Genomic DNA, 20,989 nt, shown 5'->3' on the forward strand with positions numbered 1-20,989 from the left:
GATGAACCATTTGTGCATACACTTTGAGGGGTAGCCTCCCCAAGCACCAGAGTCCTCTTGTAGGGTTTCAATAGTTACTGCTCAGCCTGTTTTATGGACAGACAATCTGACACCCAGAAGAGAGGCTTCCCATGTTACTGTGGGAGAAGCCAGTCCAAGTAACCAGACTTTCAAACTCTAATCACTTGGCTATGCAAGTCATTGGAATCAAAGGGAACTTGGTAAACCACTGTAATTGTCAAGCCATCTGTGGCCTGCTTAGAATGTTTTATATTTCATTGGAAAGAAGTGGTAAGCCAAGGAGATCTAAATATTTTGAAAGTTGGAGTAATAACCTTTGAAAGTAAAGAACATTCTTTTGCTCAGTCATTGTGAAATAGAATCACAGAATGCCAGCTCTGTGGGGATCTGTTCTATGCCCCCTCCTTTATGGAGGAGGACCCTGAAACCTCCTAAAGGTTGACTGACACGTCCCATGTCAGACTGTCAGTGCATGAACAGAGACTAGAAGCCAGTCACTCTGATTACTTGTAAAAATTTCCCTGCTACATCACACAGCCTCCCTTATAGCCATGTCTTCAAGAAACTTGATGTTATGAAGCATATTGAATTGTACATATCAATGCCCAGGTCATGTACTTCGAAGTATTAAAAAAAGCATCATTATAAGATTTTTATAAACATCCCCTAACAAAAATGGGAAGGCTCTGGGACTGGCGACTTCTCTGTCTTTGGCATACCATAATGCTCTGATGAGAGCCTTCATATTTTGGGGCACATAGTCTCACCATGACTGAATGGGATATATAGCCATTGGATATGGGAATTTTGGATTAAGGGGAGTTTTTATGGTTTATGGGAGGGGTGCTATAAGACATTTTAAATCCAGAATGTGTGAAGCTACAATAAATCTCTACTTGAGCTGATTTTGGAAGTGATTATAGCTAGTAATGAGGTGAGGAGACATGATGAAGGTGATAATAAGTAAATTTTGAGTTGGGCTTTTTAAACTCATCTTACTAAAAGGGGGTACAATGTGCTGAATGTATGCACGTACTCTCAGTTTCACCTGGTCCCACCTGCCTTCCATCAAGGGCCCTCAGCTGCTTGTTCCATATGGGAGCTACAGCAGCTCTGGCACCTAATCCCTCTTCCCAACCTGACAGTCTCGTAGTGGCCCTGGCTGTTCCCACCATATCCAGACTCAGATGAGATGATGTACTGTGGGAAGTTGGATCTGGGTTCCCAGTTGCTAACTGGAGAGACTCAACCTGGAAGTGTAGGTGGATTCACATACCATGCAGTGAAGGTATGGGGTGGGGATAGGGTGGCTAAATGCCCTCATGCCATGAGCTCTAACCAATGAGACAGGAGATGGGAACAGTTGGCATGTAAATCCCTCTTACTTCACTCCTCCTCCTTTCTGCCCCCACCCATGAACTGTTCTGGGACAGTGATGCCTTTTGACCATCCCAGAAATGTCCAACATGACTCAACCATCAGCTATGTTTTCTTTTGAGGCCACAATAGCTGGTAACATACACCTTGCTTTCCCTTCCCCTTTCACTTCACACTTGCAGTCCTGGGATTTCACCCACCTCTCCATAAAGCATCAGCATTATTGCCTCCGTTTTGTGTCCTTGTAGAGCACAGGTTATGTAAGGGATTATTGTAAAGTTGTAAAAGGTTTGTAAGTATAACAAGGAAGCTATGAACATGCCACACCTAGTTTCTCTTTCTAACTCAATTTGCCTATGTATATCTGAAGTGGCCCTAGGGAATGAATACCCTGTTTGTTTGTTTTTCTGTCACAGTGTATCTGCTTCTCTATATGTGTTTGCTTTGGCCTCCTCTTCTTCCTGATTAGCCAATCATTCCCATTTATTTACACCAAATCTCTTAAAAAGCCAAACTGCTTGGTTACCGATGACTCACAATCATTAGGCAAATATAACGAGTCAAATCACACACAAAAAAGAGAGTCAAGTCACTTCATAGGTTGCTGACCAGCATATGGATGGGCAATTCTTGAATTTGTGGCCCTCTTAGGCACAAAGAACATTAGCCCTACTTCCTTAAATTAGTCCTTTGGAGGACAGAGTCAGCGAGAGGAAGAAGTTGGGTATGGCTTGTTCAGTAGAAAGTCCTGGTGAAACAAAGGAGTTGGGTTTTCAGCTGTCACCTTCAGGCTATCTGGGCACCTTTCACAGGCTAGCAGTATTTATCCTTAACTACCTGGGCTCTTACATAACTCCCTCTTGGCTGTTGTTCTGCATGCAGTTCAACCTCCCATTCTCAGGGATTATTTAGGCTCTTGGACAGTGATCTGTTATGCCCTAAGTAAGAGCTAAGGTGTACTGTTGTGCAGGGAAGAATTTAATCTGACCTATTCCTCAAGAATATGATAGCAAATCAAGGGCAAACTTACTCTTTTTTTGAATGATTAATCCAGATATCTTAAGGAAGATGATGACATGGAGGTAGTTTGGGGCTCCCTGGCTAGTGGATAAGAAATTGTCCCAGAACTAGGAAGCAAGTAGGAAAGATCAAGTGTCAGCAGGTTGAACACTGAAGGAGAATGAAGAAGGGAGGAAGCAAATGCCAAGGAAACTGGTTTGGAGAGAGGCCCTGGTGGCTATACTGGCCTAAGTTCTGATTTGCAGCAGTGGAAAAGTAAGAGCACTGCAGGCCATGGAGGATGTAAAAGAAGAATAAAAGCTGCTTACACTTATTGAGGACTTACTCTCTTTCAGACCTCCCTCAGGGGGCTTTTTATTTAGACATCATAGCAACCTCATGAGGTTTTACAGATGAGGAGACTGACATAACAAGGTGGAGTAATTTGCTTAAGATCCCACAGCTGGAGGGAGACTGGGACAGGATTCCAACTTTCTCATGTTGTATTACCCCCCACCCCTGCCAACCCTTCAAACATAGGAAAACTTGACATATGTTGTGAAGAGCTCCCAGGTCACTATAGTAACATTTTATTGTTTACTCTCTGCTGAAGCCTGGGACATTTCTGTTTAGAAGCACAGGGCCCAGTGATAACAGAATGACATTGCCCACTTACTAGAGCAGGCTGAGACTGCTGATCCATGCAGACCTGTTTCACAAGCATGACGGGAGGTTTAATGTTTTGTATCAACTATGCATTTAGAATCCCATTCATTTGTTCATCCATACAATCATCCAACTCATACATACCGAGCTCCTACTGTATACTATCTTCTATAATGACCTTGTGTTGGGCCCCGAGGTTACAACAGTGAACCAGATAGACAAGATCCCTACTGTTATGGACCTGTAGAGATGTGCCCTGGTTTGTGACTAGCTAGCCACTTCTGACTATTGACTGGTTGATATATGGCTAGTCCCTATTGAGATGTACTGGAAGTATAAAATATACACCAATTTTAAAGACAGTATAAAAATGGTAAAAGATCTCACTGATAATTATTATTATTGATTACATGTTGGAACAGTAATATATTGGACATCATGGGTTAGATAGATGGCATTATTGAAATTAATACTACTTGTTCTTTTTTACATTTTAGATGTGGCTACTTGAAAATTTAAGATAGCTGTGTAGCTTGCATTATATTTCAATTGAACAGTGCTGGTCTGGAGAGAAAGCTGGATCCTGAGCAAATGTTTAGACGAGTTTTAAGCACTGCTAAGGGGAACTAAAATGTACTACCGAGGCTGGAGACATTGACACATAACATAGTCTAGACGGTTAAGGGAGAATGTGTCCAAAGAAGCTTGTGTTTCCAATAAATGGTTAGTTGTGTTACATGTAGTGATATTTCTAAGAGCATCAGTCTTAAAAAATGAAGTTATTTTAAGGTACAGAGCATTCATTTGTTTAACTGCTAGACTTGGTCACGGATAATGATTAGATTAGCTCAGCCCTGTGTTAATGAAGGCCTGACTGCATTTTGAGGACAAAGCTATGAGTTAACTGTGTGTGTGTGTGTGTGTGTGTGTGTGTGTGTGTGTGTGTGTGTGTGTGTAGGGTATGTGTGTTAAAGGGGCAGCACTGTGTTTTAATAAGGATAGTTAAAATTTATGGAGAATTTAGTTTGTACCTGAGATATTTTTTGAAGTGTTGTTAATGTGTTATCTCACTTCATTCCAGGAATAACTCTCTGAAGAGGTATCCTTATTATCTGCTCCTCACAAATTCGAGGTAGGAGTTGGGAAGGTTGAGTTCCTTGCTTTAGTCATATCACCAGTATTTTGCCAATCCAGGATTGAACCCGTAAATCAGGTAATCTATGTCAGATCTCGCCCCTGGGTTTGAATTCCAGTTCTGCCACATACTGACTGAGATTTCAGCAAAATACTCAACTCCACTGACTCAGTTCCATTCTTTATAAAATGGGATGGATACCTTTGTGGGGAAGGAGGAAAATCCCCCTTTCCCTTCCTAGTTTTTCTGGATGGTTGATAACTAAAATGATAAAGAAAAATTAACACAAGAAAATATCCAAATTTAATTATATATATACATACAGGGGTTCCATAAGAATATGGGACCTGAGGACAAATTGGGCAGTTGAGGCCTATATGCCTTTTTTTAAAAAAAAATATTTTTATTGATTTCAGAGAGGAAGGGAGAGGGAGAGAGAGATAGAAACATCAATGATGAGAAAAAATCATTGATTGGCTGCCTCTTCCATGCCCCCTACTGGGGATCGAGCCAGCAACCTGGGCATGTGCCCTTGACCAGAATCAAACCTGGGACCCTTCAGTCCACAGGCTGACATTCTATCCACTGAGCCAAACTGGCTAGGGCCTATATGCCTTCTTGATCTAAGGAGAAGCGGGGTGGGTAGTAGTGGTTTGGGATTTCACAGGGCAAGAAGGCAAATCACATAGGGATAGGAAAGCAAATTTGGTAAACAAACGTTTGCTGGGCCATCAAACCATAGTAACCATAGGACAGAGAGGACTTTGATCTCACAAGTCTTGCTAGGCTCCTTCCTGTCTATCATATTTAGTTCACATAAACCATAGTTATCTATGAAATAGTTCCCTTCCTGCAGCAGGTCATTTATCTAAATTGTTTTAGGCAGTTAGAGTCCTTTGTTTCTTAAAAGTAACCAGCTTAAAATAATACCCCAAAGAGCCTTATTTTTGGGTAGCAAACTCTGTTCCCCTTCACCTTTCTTGCAGTAAGAGTTAGAGATAACCCATATCTGATAAACATGCTCACACTGTACCTGGCACTCAGTATGGGCTCAGCAAATTGTAGTTATTATTCTATTTAAGCTTCCTGTTAGAGTGAATTGTTTCAATAAAACCTAGTATTTGTGTAAACCCCAGACTAACTAGTTGGGTCACTGCACTGAGTATGGTTATCACCTAACTAGATGACACAGGGTCACATCACATTATTGAAATGAGGGGACACATCTGCTTCCTCTTCAGTCCCAAATGTGTCCTGCATGTGAACCTGTCGGACTATCTCACGCTGTGACCAGCCATTTGTTTGCCAATTTTTTTCTCTCACAAAAATTCTCTCCTGGGGTCTGGCATCATGGGGATTGGGTCAGTTTTCTTTGGGAAGGTCAATCTCAAGCTGGTTACAAACAGTTGATTTCATGACAACTAAGTGCAGTTTAGGCCAACAAAGAGCAAACGGAGAGATTCCTTCCATGGGCTTGGAGGCATGATGAGGCCACTGCCCAGCGCACACTGAGGTTTCTATTGGAGGTAATCAAGGGTGTGTGTGTGGGTCACAACATCTGATCCCGTAGAGGTGGAGCAGTGGAATGCCTGAGCAAGGGAAACAAGTGAAATGTTGCCCTCTTCCTGTCAAAAATTGTTAACAAGACAGTCTTCTCCAAAACTCAAAATGTCAGCCAGGATTGCTACCAGTGAACACAGATTAGTTCTGTATTAGACTAATTTCTCTGGGTTCTTCAGAGAAACAGGACCAGTAAACACGCGCGCGCGCGCGCGCACACACACACACACACACACACACACACACACACACACACACGCTGGGTAGATAGATTGGGGTTGATTTACTATGGGGAATTGGCTCAGGCAATTAGGAAGGTTGAGATGTCCCAAGATCTGCATATCTGGGAAGTGGAGACCCAGGGAAGCCAGTGGTGTAATTCAGGGAGAGTCTGAAGCTATGACAACCAGGGAAGCTGATGGTGTATGCCATAGTCTGTGGGCAGAAGAATATGAAATGAGATGTCCCAGCTCAAACAATGAGGCAGGAAAAAAAGGGTAAATTCCTCCTTCCTCTCCTTTGGTTCTATTCAGACCCTCAATAGATTGGATGAGGCCCACCACACTGGGGAGGGGAGGCCATTTACTTTATTGAATCCACTGATTCAAATGCTAATCCTGTCCAGAAACACCCTCAAAGAGTTACCCAGAAATAATGTTTAACCTGGCATCTGCGGCCAGTCAAGCTGATACAGAAAATTAACCATCACAAGCTCTCATTCAGTCATCCATCCCATATTTATAGGGCACCTAGGATATTTCAGGTAGTGAGTGTGATTCTGGAGAATCAATGAGGAGCAAAATCAGATAAGGCTTCTGCACCCCTGGAGCTGGTGGTTTAGAGGGAAACAGACACTAATCAAATAACCTGACAGGCTCCAGACTAGATACATGATTTCTTTTTTTTTGTTTGTTTGTTTGTTTGTGTTTTTTTTTTATTGCTTAAAGTATTACAAAGGGTATTACATATGTATCCATTTTATCCCCCCGCCCTAGACAGTCCCCTAGCCTCCCCTATCACCCAGTGTCTTATGTCCATTGGTTATGCTTATATGCATGCATACAAGTCCTTTAGTTGATCTCTTACCCCCCTACCTCCTGCCCCCCAACCCTCCCCGGCCTTCCCGCTGCAGTTTGACAATCTGTTTGAGGCAGCTCTGCCTCTGTTAGATACATGATTTCTAAGGTCCCTGCAGCTCTCTAAAATTAAATAGCTCTCCTCAGTCCCTGAACCTCATAACTCATGAAGAGGAGAGTCACCAATTCCTGGCAGCCCCAGGGCCCACATTAACAGGAATTTGTCTGCCTTGCTGGGGAGAGTTGCCTTGCTGGACAGTTTTCTTTGGTCAACAGTACCACCCTAAGCAGAAGTCAAGAACCGCCATTCTGGAGGCTCCTCCCCCCACCTCACTGGCCTCCCTCCCTTGCCCTGGTTTGTTGTTTGTTTGTTTTGGGGGAGTGGATTCCATCTTTAGTGATGAGTACTTCTTCCTCCATGACACTGCAGAGCTGATGATGAGGCCTGTCATGAGTATGACATCTCTTTGGCTGCAATCCTGGCTTCTTCTCTGCTCTTTTTGGCCATCAGCCTGTTGCAACCTGGTGCTGCCTCATGGGACTTGCCACTAAGCTAAACAGCCAGTCAGTCACAGCCACTTAAGTGGGTTTCTTAGACCAGGGCCTTTCCTTACTCCTTCTCTTTTATTTTTTTAATTTATTTTTTTCTTTATTGATTAAGGTATTACATATGTGTCCTTAACCCCCATTGCCACCCCCTACCCCAACCCCTTCTCTTTTAGCTTCACCAATTCTTGAACTTTCCAGGCCTCTTTGATGAGTTGTATGCTCAATTTGGAGGCTTATACATTTAACGGGTATTGAGAGCCTTCTATGTGCCAGGCACTGGCTAGATGTGGAGACTCTACAAATCCAACTATGGGATTTCTGATTTCATTAGGAAGAAGGCAGAAGCGGAAAGGACCCAGTGTGGAGGGCGCGCGCACACACACACACACACACACACACACACACACACACACACAAAGCCAAAGAAAGAAAGAAAAAAAAGGATGAAGGTATTAGGGATTTAGGGAAATGGAAGCTTTGATATAGAGTGAAAAAGCTTGAAACTAAAAGCTAAAAAAGATTGAATGAAGACACAAGGGTCAAAACACAATATTAAGGGAAATTTATTAGAAGAAATCTCTCCAAGTTTTTCCACTTTGTGAAAGACACATATTTCAACACCATTTTTGACTTCCCTCTATGGAAACTAAGGCTTTAGCTCTCATTCCCACCACTTTCCCATTGTGCATCTACAACTTTCTCACCCCATGTCCTCTCAAGTTTTGGTCAGATTGATTTTTATGTTTAGTCTTCCTGAAGTTTCCCTATTTTCCAAGTAAGACATAGAGAGAAGACCAACCCCCATCCCAAAAATGGACTGATCCCTCCACAGTCCCCGTTAATCCAAGGAAGCCTGGAGCAGTCCAGAGAGGTGGGTACCACAGGTTGGCGTGGCACCTCTGTGGACGTGGCTGGGCATTTGGGCATAGCATGGGGCAAGCAGCTGTGTCTACTGGTGTCAGGTGCCTGACAAGGGCCCCTGTGGCTTCGCTCACGGATGTGGTCAAGGAGCAGGTCTGTGGTGCACTCCAGCGCTGGAGGCAGCAGGCTCCTGCTCCGATGGGGAGAAGCAGCCTAGCACGTGCGCCTGCACTGCATCCGGGTGTGTAGGGCTCCCAGTGCCCAACGATGCCCACCCGCAGCCATGGCATTGCATTGGAGTTGAGGCAGCTAATGCAGGAGTGAACTTCAGAGCCAGTTTTCCCAGGGGCTTGTCCAGGTAGTCATGCACCAGGTAAACCTCCTCAGCAGTCAGCCCCAATGGCCCGGACCACGCCGGCGCCCGTTGGCATTCATGAGCCACCACAGCTGAAGCAGGACAAGCTGGGCATCCCCGAGTGCGGCTAGGGCGAGGTGGGTGGCGCAAAAGCAGCCAGGGGCCCAGCTCTCTGCTACACCCAACCGCCGAGCCAGCTGCCCCAGCACCACCATCCCCACGCCGTGCCACGTGCTGGGCTGTCTGGGGTTCCCCAGGCCGTCCACCAGCCACTGCTTCCCTGGGAGCCGGGGTTCCAAAACGCAACCATGCAAGGCTGGACTCAGCAGCAGCCCTGCAAGGCAGAGGACAGGCGGCCAGCGGCATGCTGTTCCCATCACACCCCAGATTAATTTTAAGTGTTTACTCGGACTGTGTACACACTGAGTCATGTAGTATGCTATATCAGTTATCAATTCACCCCAACCAATTACCCCAAACTCAGCAGCTTAAAACAATAAGATTTACCTCACTGTTTCGGAGGTTCAAGTATAGTTTAGCTGGAACATTTGACTCAGGGTTTCTCACAGGCTGCCATGAAGACAGCTGGCCAGGGCTGTGGTCATGACAAGGATCAATCCAGAGGACTGAGTGATTTTCCTGGGATTACTTCACTGATGAATCCCTCTCCTCCATTTTCTCTCCTTGCTTTCTCTATTCCTGTTATTTAGGTACTAGAGGCCTGGTGCACAAAATTTGTGCCGGGCTGAGGTGGGGGTGGAGGGGAGTCCCTTCAGCCTAGCCTGCACCCTCTCCAATCCCTCGGGGGATGTCCGACTGCCGGTTTAGGCCCAATCCCAGGGCAGTCGGACATCCCTCTCACAATCCTGGACTGCTGGCTCCTAATTGCTCATCTCCCTGCTGGCCTGGTCACCCCCAACTGCCCCCCACTGCTGGCCTGGTCACTCCCAATTATCTCCCCTGCCAGCCTGGTCACCTCTCATGGCCCCCCCACTGTCTGGTCACCCCAGGCAGCCTGATGTTCAGTCGTTTGGTTGTCCCCCACTAACCCCCCTGCTGACCTGGTTGCCCCATGCAGCCTGCTTGTTCAGTCATTTGATCGTCCCTCACTAACCCCCCTGCCAGCCTGGTTGTAGGCAGCCATCTTGTGAGGGTGTGAGGGTTAATTTGCATATTACCTCTTTATTATATAGGATTGGGTCCACTGGATTGATCCTCTAATATTCTTTTCTCTCCTATGATCAATCTCTTTATTATATTTACTTTATAAGATATTTCCTCAATTTTGTGTTTCTGCAATCCTATTTTAATTTTTAAGAATTCTTTTCTTTTTCTTTGAGTGTTATTTCTACATAGGACATTTTCTTGTTTAGCTCTCTGAAGCTGTGAGCGATAGCTCCTCTGTTTTCCACTTGTTCTTTTTCCATTTATTTGATTTGGCTTCTATTTTTCTCGTTAGAGGTTTTCTTCAGTTGTCTGGTCATCTATTACTGTTTTCTAATGACTTAGAGTGGAAGACCATAGTGTTGAGAGAGATTGTGTGCATGAGGATGGAGTGTGTTAACTGAGCTTTAGAGAAGGGCAGGATGGCTGAGTTCTTGAGTTTGGGAATTCCCTTGGTTGTCTTGCTCTCCTGTCTTCTTGGCTTGGAGCAGAGCTCACAAGAAACTCTATTGTCTGGGGCTACAGACCTGATTCTAAGAGTTAAATAGGGAAAGGTGGGGCGAGGCCTCAGCATATGTATAGACCCATCTATCCCTTTCATCTTTGCCTCTAGTATTCCCCAGATACTAACATGCAAGGAGAAATGATTTATTAGAATACATATGAAAAGGAAGCTGCTCCTGCCATTTATGTAGGACCATTGAAGTCTCATTAGGTACCTTTCAGTCTGTCCTTATCTTCAGTGGTAGTTGGGGTTTAGCACAGATGTGAATGATTTGGACTTGGGCACACTCTGTCCCTTCCTCCATTTGCCTCATTGTTTATGTTTAGAGGCCTGGCCTCCAGATAAGATGTATTGTGTCTCCCTCCACAGTCTGCTTGCTGATTCATAGGGCAAACAACACGCCACTGATAGCTTGGGGCCTTGAACTAGATTAGTCATTTATCTGATTTGCCATTTATCTCCTGTAGTAGAGGGGAGAAGAATTATAACACAAACTAGGGGCCCAATGCATGAATTTGTGCACCTTGAAAGGAACTGAAGGACAGTACTGCTGCTACTATTATCAACATCACTGAGACCCTGTCTGTCTACACCATGAGTGTATTTATTTTTCAGGAGTTGTCATTTTGCTTCCCCTACTCCCACTTTTTTTTTTTGTAGCTATCATGATAGGTTCAAATAAACCACTATGTGTTCTAAATTTTCTTTATCAATAAGATACATGCAGGTTTAATGGATTCCCCAAGTAGAAGACCTTCCAGCTCAAGGAACAAACAAATTAGTAGATATTAAAACTGCCTAATATCAAAAGGTACTGATGGCAATATCATTTCTGCTCTGGGAATGTGAATGCTAATATTATCATACTTGAGTAATAAATTTTAAAAAATCACCTCTAAGTACTACAGCCTCAAAATTAGTTCCCTTTATCATTTGCTAGACTTTAATACCTTAGCTAAATCAAATATGTTTTTCCTCAAAAGCTAATATTTTTTAAACAAACTTATTGAGCTATATAATTCGTGTACCACCAAATTTACCCTTTTAAAAAATGCAATTTAATATTTTTTTGTACAGAGTTTCGCAACTACCACCATAATCTAATTTTAGAACATTTTTATTGCCCTCAAAAGATGCTCAGTGTCCATTTGCAATCTCTCCCTATGCCCCTAGTCCCAGTCCTAAGAAACCACTAATCTATCTGTCTCTATAGATTTGCTTAGGCTGGACCTTTCATAAGAATGGAATCATCTGATAAGTGGTCTTTCATGACTGGCTTCCTCCACTTAAGCATAGTGTTTTTGAGTTTCAGTCACATTGTAGCTTCCTCCACTTAAGCATAATCATGTTTCAGCACGTCTTTCCTTTTTATTGCCAAGTAGTATTCTGATATATGAATATTACACATTTGTATATCCATTCATCAGTTGATGAACATTCGGGTTATTTACAACTTTTGGCTATTAAGAATAATGCTGCAATAAAGCTTGGTGTACAAATTTTCATTTCTCTTAGGTAGATACCTATGAGAGTTATTGAGTCATATGGTAATTATATGTTTAACATTAAACTGCCAAACTGTTTTCTAAAGTAGTTGTGCCATCTTAAATTCTTATCAGCAGTGTATGGTGGTTCTAATTTCTCCACATCCTTGTCAACACTTATCATTGTTCGTATATTTAATTTCAACCATACAGTACATGTGAAGTGGCATCTCATTGTGGTTTTATTTTCCTTAACCTAATGATTGAGTGTCTTTTCATGTACTTATTAAATATTTGTGTATATTCTTTAGAGAACTGTCTATTCCAGTGATGGCAAACCTTTTGAGCTCGGCGTGTCAGCATTTTGAAAAACCCTAACTTAACTCTGGTGCCGTGTCACATATAGAAATTTTTTTGATATTTGCAACCATAGTAAAACAAAGACTTATTTTTTTGATATTTATTTTATATATTTAAATGCCATTTAACAAAAAAAAAATCAACAAAAAAATGAGTTCGTGCGTCACCTCTGACACGCGTGTCATAGGTTCACCATCACTGGTCTATTCATATCCTTTGCTTGCTTGCTTATTTATTTACTTATTTATATTTTAATTTATTTCATAGAGAAAGGGACAGGAGAGAGAGAGAGATAAAAACATCAATGATGAGTGAGAATCATTGATCAGCTGCCTCCTGCAATGCCTCCTACTGGGGACTGGGGATCAAACCTGCAACCCATGCATGTGCATGTGCCCTGACTGGGAACCTGGTTCATGATAGAAACTCAACCACTGAGCCACACCAGCTGGACTCATTTTTAAATTGGGTTATTTGTCTTTTTCTTGTTGAATCATAAGAGTTATTTATTTTCATATTTTTATTTTTAATTAATTAATTATTAATTTAAATAATTCTTTATTGTTGAAAGTATTACATAAGTCCTTTCTTCCACCCAGAAACCCCCTTTAGCTCCCTCCCCTCCTGCCCCAGGCCTTCAGCACCCATAAGAGTTACTTATATGTTCTGGATACTAAGCTCTTATTGGACATGTGATTTGAAAATATGTTTTCCAAGTCTGTTGGCTGTCTTTCACTTTCTTGATGATGTTGTTTGAAGCACAAACATTTTTATTTGATGACGTCTAATTTATCAATATTTTTCTCATCATTTGTGTTTTTTGATGTCATGTCTAAGAAATCATTGCCTAACCCAAGATCATGAAGGTTTATTCTCATATTTTCTTCTCAATTTTATAGTTTTATTTCTTTCATTTAGGTCTGTGATCCATATTGAGTTAATTTTTTATATGGTGTGAGGTAGGGGTCCAGAGTCATCCTTCTGCATGTGGAATATCCATTGTTCCCGGTACCATTTGTTAAAAAGATTGTTCTTTTTCCATTGAATTATTTTGATAGCTTTGTTGAAAATCAGTGACCACTAATGTAAGGGCTTATTTCTGAATTCTCTATTCCATTGATTTATATGTCTATTCTTATGCTAACACCACACTGTTTGATAATTGCAGTTTTGTAGTAAGTTTTGAAATAAGGGAATGTAAGTCCTCTAACTTAATAGTTCTTAAAAAATGATGCTATTTTAAATAAAGGATTGTTTGTCATACAGTTTGACCATGTATTTTTTGTTTTGCTTTTTTGTTTCTTTTTTTTGAGAGGAAGGGAGATGGAGAGGGAGATAGAAACATCAATAATGACAGAGAATCATTGATTGGCTACTCCTGCATGCCCCAGACTGGAGATTGAGCCTTCAACCAGGGCATGTGCCCTGACCAGGAATCGAACCATGACCTCTTGGTTCATAGGTTGATGCTCAACCACTGAGCCATGCTGGCTGGTCTTGATCATGTATTTGTAGACACTTTTAAATTTTGAAAGGCTCATAGATATCAGTTATATTCTTCTGTGGAGGTAAAAGCTTTTACATACCCAGCTGTTAACAATAAGAAAGTCATATAACATGTTTTCTTATACATTTTTAATGGGCATGGGCAGGTTGTGGAGACCCTGAAGAACCATATTTCAGAAGTTTGATTTGCTTAACATTTAGCTAGCAACTCCTACATGTTATGGCAGCTGTGGGCAAACTACGGCCCGCGGGCCAGATCCGGCCCGTTTGAAATGAATAAAACTATTGAAATAAAAGACCGTACCCTTTTATGTAATGATGTTTACTTTGAATTTATATTAGTTCACACAAACACTCCATCCATGCTTTTGTTCTGGCCCTCCGGTCCAGTTTAAGAACCCATTGTGGCCCTCGAGTCAAAAAGTTTGCCCACCCCTGTGTTATGGTCTGTGCTGGAAGCCTGGGTGAGAAAGATAAATGGGGCATAGTTCCTTACTACACTGTGAACATTCAGGATGCTCACAGTGTAGCAAGGAACCAGTCAGAATGTGATTTCTGACTTTCTGGAAATTGTCAACTTATACTTCCTCACTTTATAGATATGTAAAGGAAGCCTAGAGAGATTTGTGTGAAAGCAATAGTATCCACTCAAGTAAATAATTGTGAGCACAATGCCTTGACATCATAGGCCATCAGAAAATATTTGCCATGTGAAATCTCAGACATCTCTTGTAGCAATATGTTTACAGATACATCTAGGGCAGAGGAAACAAGGAGAAAATAAATAAATAGGACTACATCAGAATAGAAAGCTTCTGCACAGCAAAAGAAGCCATCAGCAAAATCAAAAGGGAAGCCACTGTATGGGGGAACATATTCAGCTATGATACGTCTGATAAAGGGTTAATATCCAAAATATATAAGGAACTCATACAACTTAAGAAAAGGAAGACAAACAATCCATTAAAAAATGGGCAAAGGTCCTAAGTAGACACTTCTCCAAAGTGGACATACAGAAGATCAAGGGATGTATGAAAACATGCTCAAAGTCACTGATCATCAGAGAGATGCAAATTAAAACAATAATTGCCGGGGTCCAGCCCCAGCAGGTCCAGGGGTCCCCAAAGGTGTGGACGGAGTCGGCGAAGAAGGAAGGACACGGAGACAGTGTTCAGTTGATCAGCAGCCTAGCCAGGATCTCCAGCCAAGTTCTGGTCTGGATCTCCAGAGAGGTTCTGCAGGTTCTCCAGCCAGGTCCAGTCACCAGGTTCTAGTCAGGCTCTCCTGCCAATCTCCGCAGTCAGGTTCAGTCCAGGATCCCCTGCCATGCTCTCTCGCCAGGCTCCGCCTCCAGGCTCCGAGGCCAGTCTCTGTCCAGGATCCTCCGGCATGCTCTCGCCAGCGAAGTTCTTCTGTCTCTAGAGAACATTCTGTGTAGGTTCTGTGCCTAGGCTCTGTTTCTCTTGGTCCTGTCTTCCAAGCCCTGTGTTCTAAGTTCTGTGTCTGAAGTTCTGTGTTCTGAGTTCTGTGTTCTAAGTTCTGTCTCGTTACATCTGTATTTATACCAGTTGATTCAATCCTATCAATCTCTATTACAAAGGTTAGGGCGTTTCTTATCTCCATTCCAGGGAGTAAAGATTATGTAGCTTAAGCATGATTGTTCATAGTTAAAGTGATTGATTACCCGCCTGGCACTTAGTTGAGGGGTTTTATTCCCTCCCTAACTTCAGGGGAAAATCCCTACCTGGGGATTCAACCTTTCTCGGAGAGGTAACCTTGGTTAAAACACAGAGCCAAGAAGGTGAGCAAACATATTAAGAACCGTATGCCATATATGCCAGGTCCCTTGAAACTGCAAGGATGGACCGGCTCCCGGCAAATAATGAGGTATCACCTCACACCTGTCAGGATGGATACTATCAACAAATCAACAAATGTCAACTGCTGGCGAGGATGTGGAGAAAAAGGGAACCCTAGTACACTGCTGGTGGGAATGCTGACTGGTGCAGCCATTATGGAAAACAGTATGGAGTTTCCTCAAAAAATTAAAAATGGAACCGCCATTTGACACAGTGATCCCATTTCTAGGAATATATCCTAAGAAACACCAATCAGAAAGAAAGTATGCACCCCTATGTTCATAGCAGCACAATATACAATAGTTAAGATCTGAAAATAGCCCAGGTGCCCATCAGTAGAGGAGTGGATAAAAAAACTGTGGTATATTCACACCAAGAAATACTATGCAGCAGTAAAAAAGAAGGATCTTTTATCCTTTGAGACAGCATGGATGGACTTGGAGAGCATTATTGCTAAGCGAAATAAGCCAGTCAGAGAAAGACAAGTATCAAGTGACCTAACTCATATATGGAATCTAATGAACAACATAAATTGATGAACAAAATAGATCCAGAGTCATAGAAGCATGGAACAGGCTGTTGAATCTCAGAGGGAAGGCAAGGGAGGGTGGGTGTGTGGGAAGAGATCAACTACTGAACTGTATGCATGTATGTATATATGCATAACCCATGGACACAGACAATAGGGTGGTGAAGGAGCCAGGGGTGGGCTAGAAAGGGTCACTGGGGAAAAGGGGACATCTGTGATACTTTCAACAATAAAGATTTAAAATAAAATAAAAATAAATGTCTCACAGGCAAAAAAGAAAAGAAAACATTTGCCATGATTGTTTACTAGATGGTGTGAAGACTTGAGGCTAGGACACCTAGCCATGGAAGGACAGACTCAGAAGGCTGAGAATATGCTCAATCCTCTGCAGGCTGACTTTCACAGTTAAAGATTCCTTTGTGCTCACTGCCCAGCTTTATGCCATTGAAGGTGCTTTTGGCAGTCAGCTTTGCCCTGGAGCCTGCCCTTGCCCTTTCTTTCTTTTTGGCCCCGGGTGTCTCGAGACAGGTTGAATAACCACCCTGGAGTTCTGCCAGCATCACAAGATGAGGAAGGGCAAGAAGACCAAGAGCAGGGTGGGTGGTGCGGGCGGGGGCAGTGCAGAGGAAGTTCAACAATCATCATGTGGTTTCAATGGCTCAGATATGCTTAGCTGCCAGTATTCGTTCAAACAATTTAGACTTTCCGAAACCAGGCCCTTCCTCTCAGAGTCATTTGTTTACTTCTGTCTGGTGGGCTTCTCTGGCCCTTTCCGGGAACTCATGAACTGAGTGCTTCAGGTGGAGCCTCAGTCTGCTGGGAAGGCCAGCAATTCCCGAGGCCCAAAGTCCAGTGTGAAGTCAGCTGTAACCCAAATCAAGTCATCAGTTGTGGCAGATGTTTAGCATATATGGAGGACATTGAGTTGGTGGTAAAAGGATTACTAGATTTTGTGTGCACCTCTCTGCCACTTATGGAGGAAACAAATTTGCATATGGAGCAAGGTGAGATGCACAGCTGAACTGAAGGAAAAAATGGCATCTTGGGTAAAAGCAAGAACTGGAGATGGATTGCCTCAGTTGGAATTGGGGCTCTGTTACTACCAGCTATGGATGCTGGACAACTTAACATGTTATTTCTGTGTCCTAATTTTCTCATGCAATATTCTTAAGCACTGTTAACTTTTAGTATGCTATGTAATTCATTTATTATGTTTATTGTTTACTATCTCATTGCCCATCTTTATTTTTTAAAAAATATTTTATTGATTTATTTTATTAATTTCAGAGAGGAAGGGAGATATAGAAACATCAGTGATGAAAGAGAATCAGTAATTGGTTGCCTCCTGCACACCCCCAACTAGAGATAGAGCCTGCAACCAGGCAGGTCCCCTGACCGGGAATTGAGCCGTGCCCTCCTGGTTGACAGGTCAATGTTCAACCACTGAGCCATGCTGGCCGGACATCATTGCCTACCTTTACAGGATAGAAATCTTCACTTTGTGGCTATTGATTTTTTAAAATTTATCCTAAGAATGTAGAAGGCTTGGGGCACATAGTAGGTGCTCAGTATTTGTTGAATATGGTTAATAATAGTACCAATCTCGACTGGATTGTTATGAAGATGAAATGAGTTAATTTTATAATATGTTCAGGGCAGTGCCCACCACATAGTAAGTGCTACATAAGTAATGTGACCATATGCCCCATGTCCTGTTGGCCTGGGACAATCCTGCTTTAGACCCATTTCCTGCAGTAATTATTAATAGTACTCCCTTTCAGAAAAAAATACAAATTTTAAGTGTTAAATTATATGGTTTTCCTACATGTGTTTTTACTCATCCTATATAATAAAAGCCTAACATGCAAATTGTCCCCTCAACCAGGAATTCGACCTGGAGTTCAACCGCTCACTATGACACGTGCTGACCACCAGGGGGCGGCACAGACCATGGAGGGCGTCAGCGATGCAGCACTGGCAACGGGCAGCAGTGGAGGCGCTGCCGGCCTCGATGGGCCCCAACAAGAGTGGGACTGCGACAGGATGGTGGAGCAGGTGAGTGGGTGGCGCCAAGCCAAGGCAGGTGTGAGTGGGGCCCGATTGCCCCACTGATCGCCCCACAGACGGCGACCAGTGGTGGCAGCGGAGGGTGGGGCCACCGCCCAGCCACATGCACTGAGGGAGCAGGGCGGGGGGGCCGATGACTTAGGCAGAGGGGGACGCATGGGGACCTGGGTGCCCAGGTGCTGCTGGGACCTGCCCTTCCATGCCAGATATTAGCTCTTTGATTGCCAGGCAGGCCTAGGAACTGTACCCTTGCACAAATTTTGTGCACCAGGCCTCTAGTTCATTTAATAAATGTAAAAGAAATTCCTACCATTTACCATGTTTGATGCTAAGAGCAGTGGCCATAGCTCCTTCCCCTGCAGAACTTACAGGCTGTGGACTCTCACTTAAGAACATGATTAAGTAGGCAACCTCATGACTGGGACACATGGTTAAAGAGAATAATTGGAATTGCATCCATGTTGTTCTTTGCTGTTTTATGAAAAAGTTCTTTATCAGTTTTTACAGCAACCCAATAAGGTGGAAATGATTACTACCCCTCTTTTACTGAGGAAGGACAGGTTCTGAGGACAAATAACCTGGTGGTGGTGCAAGCTAGAGAGCACTGATCCAGGCTCTGATTCCTACATGCCTTCCCGCTGAGAACACTGTCTGCTGAGCGCTCCGGCCAGATGGCCTGGCAGCCCTAGTATGACTTGGACTCAATAATTCTGCATTGCTTTATGATAAACAGATTTCCCCCCTTAAGTCTTAAAAAATATTTAGATTACACTGATTAAAGGTAGAATACACGTTTTAAATGAAAGGAAAGGCAGAAGTATCTAATTCTTTTGATTTTTAATCTTGCCTGGTCAATGAAGTATATCCATTCTCTAATAAGCCAATGGTGGCAGGAGCTACAGCTTTTCTCATGTCCCTCTGCCTCCCTCTAGTGACTCGAGTATAGAATTACTATTTTTTTTGGCCCTAGCTGGTTTGGCTCAGTGGATAGAGCCTGTGGACCGAAGGGTCCCAGGTTCGATTCCAGTCAAGGGCACATGCCTGGGCTCGATCCCCAGTAGGGGGCATGCAGGAGGCAGCCAATCAATGATTCTCGTTATTGATGTTTCTAACTCTCCCTCTCCTTTCCTCTCTGAAATCAATAAAAATATATATTTTTTAAAAAATTACTATTTTTTATAGACATGTATATATATATATGTAGTGATTTGTAATATCATAGTAATATATTTATAATCTATATTATATTTATAATTTATATAAATATATTTATATGTTACTATTATTTGTATTTTGCAGTAGGGATTTATTGCAAGAACACAAAAATTACAAAAAAGCCAAGCCTTATCTACTCCTTCTGTCCTTCCCTCCCTCATGCTTCATACATGTGAAACTGTACTAAATATCAAGGACACAAAGATAAAAGCATTTGCCCACTTTGGCCAAACCCTCTTTGTACCAAAAGAAACAAAGAGGACTTAAAATTTTAAACAAGAGTGGTAGTAACTACTCTTTCTGTCTCTTATGTAAAGTTAAATACCATGTTGCACTGGAGACTTGCATTAAGGGTGTCCAGGTAAGAAACATTCAAACCTTTGAAGAATTTTTGGGAGTCTATTTGAGCTAAACTGTCCACATATGCTGGTAAGCAGAATCTCAAGGGATTGAGATAATGCTCCTGAGAATGGCAGTTTTACACCTTGCTTTATACATTACAATAAAAAGAGGAGTCCTAAGTGGGTTATATGAAATCCATTGGTGGTAGATTATGGAGGCAGGAGAAAGCAAAGGGGGGAGAGGGGCACCTCTGGGATTGGATAAAAAGTAAAATTATAGACACATACTTCTTTTAGTTAGGTGGGTGCAGGATAGTTAACAGTCAGCAGTCTATATATTTAAAAAGCCAGTGACCAGACACCATAACAACTGGAATGACCGGTTTCTATGACGCCCACTGCAGCCAGCAAACTGGCCCAATTGGGGGTGGGGCCGGCCGGTTAACCTCCTGTGTCCTTCCCCCAGACTGGCCCTACCCCCGGTCAGCCCCCACCACCCTGATTGGCACACAGTCCTTTCCCCCAGCCTGCTCTGCCCCTGATTGGCTCCCCGACTCACATTAGGGACAAGGCCAGTGGCTACCTTCCCTGCCCCCCCGCCCCCCCCCCCCCCCAAGCTGGTCCCACTCCCGATCAGCCACACACACCAATCAGGGGCAGGGCTAACTGGCCAACCTTCCACAGCCCCTCCCCCAGTCACTGATCCCTGATGGGCTCCCCTTCCACATTCGAGAGCAGGGTGTGCTGGCCAATCGCCCGCAGCTCCTCTGCCTGGCTGGCCCAGCCCTGATTGGGTCCCGATTGGGGCAGACTGGCTGGCCAACGTCCTGCTGTCTCCACCTCTCAACAGGCCTGGCCCCGATCTGCCCCAAATGGGGCCAGGCCAGCCAGACCTCACCTGTGCACAAATTCGTGCACTAGATCTCTAGTTAACTCAATAACAATGAGTTGATTTGTGGTCTCCATAGTGTCTGTGCTTAGAGGGGTCCGGAAAAAGGGAAATTGCATTGTTATTGCAAAGGCATGTTTATCAGGTATGTCATTTTAGATGAAAAAAGATAATACGAAGGCTTAATTAAGGTAAAGATTGGCTTTTATCAAGGAATATTCTGGCGTAGGTCATGACTACCCACCATAAACTGCCTTTTAGCTTAAAAAGTTTTAATTTCAGCCCATCTTTGTGGTTACTTTAGGTCTCTGAATTTTCAAGGCAGTCACACAGGCCTTCCCTGAGCCTGTCAGGGTAGCCTGTGGCCCGGTTCGTCCATAAGAGAATAGGACTGCTTTTTTATTCTGTATCTGCACATACCCTAACCACTTTTGTCCTTCCTGCCCTCCCCTCCTCTCCCTTCCCCTCCCC

General features: G+C 43.2%; 1 pseudogene; it reads right to left on the reverse strand.

Moving 5' to 3' along the window:
• Positions 1-8,341: 8,341 nt before the first annotated feature.
• On the reverse strand, positions 8,342-8,976 carry LOC132227009 (peptidyl-tRNA hydrolase-like; annotated as a pseudogene).
• Positions 8,977-20,989: the final 12,013 nt, after the last annotated feature.

Source organism: Myotis daubentonii, chromosome 1 (genome assembly GCF_963259705.1).
Source record: "Myotis daubentonii chromosome 1, mMyoDau2.1, whole genome shotgun sequence".
In the NCBI taxonomy this organism is placed as follows: Eukaryota; Metazoa; Chordata; class Mammalia; order Chiroptera; family Vespertilionidae; genus Myotis; species Myotis daubentonii.